Source organism: Neoarius graeffei, chromosome 20 (assembly GCF_027579695.1).
Source record: "Neoarius graeffei isolate fNeoGra1 chromosome 20, fNeoGra1.pri, whole genome shotgun sequence".
Classification (NCBI taxonomy): Eukaryota; Metazoa; Chordata; class Actinopteri; order Siluriformes; family Ariidae; genus Neoarius; species Neoarius graeffei.
The window spans coordinates 7,812,600-7,815,676 of record NC_083588.1 but is presented as its reverse complement, the minus strand read 5'-3'; the positions used below and the strand labels follow the sequence as shown (position 1 = coordinate 7,815,676).

The following is a 3,077-nucleotide window of genomic DNA, read 5'->3' as shown; positions in this document are numbered from 1 at the left end:
CCCCCAACCAGCCATCACCAGCCCCCAACCAGCCATCAGCCCCCAACCAGCCATCACCAGCCCCCAACCAGCCATCAGCCCCCAACCAGCCATCACCAGCCCCCAACCAGCCATCACCAGCCCCCAACCAGCCATCACCAGGCCTCAACCAGCCATCACCAGCTCCCAACCAGCCATCACCAGCTCCCAACCAGCCATCACCAGCTCCCAACCAGCCATCACCAGCCAACCAGTCAACCAAGAACAGGCAAATGATGATGTAAGTGAATTTTGTAAGAGCATCCATTTACCTCCCAAGCAATAGCCTTGAGACAGCCATCCCTCAAATCAAATAGCCTGCTGTCAAGCCTGTTGTTAAAATGTCCAAATGTTGTTATCAGTAAATTTATAGTAGATCATGAAGTTAAGTTCAGAATTGTCAGCCAATGTTAACTGATGGGGGTGAGGAGGCTTCATATAGCCTATAACAAGTTTGTGATTTTTCTTCTGAATTTCAAGGTTGTCATTGGAGGAACCCTCAGGGTCAACAAAATTAAATTGCAAAGATGCAACCACCAACTCCCGACCAAGCTGGTGTGCGACCTGCTAGGAGTTGTATTTTCAAAAAGAGAGATGGCCACCTCGTCCCTGACTGGACAAAAGGGCAGTGCCAAAGACGAAATAAAACCACCACTGGAGGCCACCGCGGTCAAAGCTATTTTTGGTAAGTTTAGCCATTTTGTGTGTCTAATCTGCTGCACATATTAAGATATACAGTATATGCCATTTTTGCAAATTAACACCACTACTACTGCCATTATGTTTATGTTGTACCGCACCATTATCACAAAAGAAACTGACCTTTAGAAAGTTGCCATGTCTTTTACTGTTAATCACATATGGGATTATGTTTTTCACATTACTTTGCAGAATACACTCTGCAGAAATTTCCCAATGTGGAACTATCCGTCCTGAGGGGAGCCGTCAGGAATAAGTTAAACAATGTCAGCAAGCTGTTCAAGAAAACACAGTAAGTGTACTCAACAGTGAACACACACACACACACACACACACACACACACACACACACACACACACACACACACAGGCATCAGGAAGGTCACCACTGTCTTAATCCATAGTCAGCCTGTGTATAATTAAAGGAGAATTCTGGCAAATTTTTAAATGTAAATAATCCATGCCCCATGAGAATGGCCAGGATAGGGCTTAACAAAAAAAAAATGCTGCAATACAACTACATGTTGAAATTGGCTGGAATTCTCTAGGCTAGCATTTCTTTTGACCCACTGACACTGCCGTAAAATAGAAATCCATATACATTAGTAGCCTATGGCAAACATTGTGTTATATCTTTTGCTAGCTAAATAAATAAATACATACATACATATACATACATACATAAATCATTAATCTGTATTATATCTTATTCTCTGTTCCTCTCTCACACACCTAGGGCTGAAGCTGGATCCGATGAACCCTGATCCCTCAGACATTGAATTATTTGTGGAAAATAAAAACTTTAATTATATACAGATTGATTCTTCTGTTTTTATTTAGGCAGATGGAAGCATGAAGTCATTTAAGTGGGTTTTTTACATTTGTGGATACAATTAGGCTATTTATTATTGTTTGCTGTGTGAATTATTGTAGCCTACTTTTGAAACTTGAATAAGAAAACCATGGTTTAAAAAGCATGGTTTGGTTGAAAAAAAAAACATGGTTTATGGCAAAGATTATACCATAGTGAAACCATGGTTAAATCATGGTTAAACCATAGTCATGAACCGTGGTTTTCATGGTTACCTAAAAAAACATGAAAACCATGAATAACTATAAACCATGGTAAAACCATGGTTAGTTTTCATAGTAAAACCATGGTTAATTTATGAACCATGGTTTTCATGGTTACCCAAAAAAACCATGAAAACCATGAATAACTATAAACCATGGTAAAACCATGGTTAGTTTTCATAGTAAAACCATGGTTAATTTTCGTAAGGGTGATTGGATTAAGGTCAGGACTTTGACTTGGCCATTCCAAACCATTGACTTCATTCTTCTTTAACCATTCTTTGGTAGAATGACTTGTGTGCTTAGAGTCGTTGTCTTACTGCATGACCCACTTTCTCTTGAGATTTTTTTTTTTTTGTGGTGGTAACTCTTGTGTAAAGCGTCCTTGGGTTTGTGAAAGGCGCTATATAAACTGAACTTATTATCTCATCTCATTATCTGTAGCCGCTTTATCCTGTCCTACAGGGTCGCAGGCAAGCTGGAGCCTAGAAATTATTATTATTATTATTATTATTATTATTATTATTATTATTATGATTATTCATGGACAGATGTCCTGACATTTTCCTTTAGTATTCACTGGTATAATTCAGAATTCATTGCTCCAACAATGATGGCAAGCCATCCTGGCCCAGATGCAGCAAAACAGGCCCAAACCATGATACTACCACAACCATGTTTCATACATGGGATAAGGTTCTTATGCTGGAATGCAGTGTTTTCCTTTCTTCAAACATAACACTTCTCATTTAAACCAAAAAGTTCTATTTTGGTCTCATCCTTCCACAACATTTTTCCAATAGCCTTCTGGCTTGTCCACATGATCTTTAGCAAACTGCAGACAAGCAGCAATGTTCTTTTTGGAGAGCAGTGGCTTTCTCCTTGCAACCCTGCCATGCACACCATTGTTGTTCAGTGTTCTCTTGATGGTGGACTCATGAACATTAACATTAGCCAATGTGAGAGAGGCCTTCAGTTGCTTAGAAGTTACCTTGGGGTCCTTTGTGACCTCGCCGACTATTACACGCCTTGCTCTCGGAGTGATGTTTGTTGGTCGACCACTCCTGGGGAGGGTAACAATGGTGTTGATTTTCATCCATTTGTACACAGTCTGTCTGACTGTGGATTGGTGGAGTCCAAACTCTTTAGAGATGGTTTTGTAACTTTTTCCAGCCTGATGAACATCAACAATGCTTTTTCTGAGGTCCTCAGAAATCTCCTTTGTTTGTGCCATGATACACTTCCACAAACATGTGTTGTGAAGATCAGACTTTGATAGATCCCTG

The 3,077-nt window shown here is 40.1% G+C and overlaps 1 long non-coding RNA gene across 1 annotated transcript; it reads left to right on the top strand.

Moving 5' to 3' along the window:
* Positions 1-558: 558 nt before the first annotated feature.
* Positions 559-1,504, top strand: LOC132869150 (uncharacterized). The gene is made up of 3 exons (XR_009650907.1): positions 559-703; positions 910-1,009; positions 1,454-1,504. It is a non-coding gene; the product is annotated as an uncharacterized LOC132869150 (long non-coding RNA).
* Positions 1,505-3,077: the final 1,573 nt, after the last annotated feature.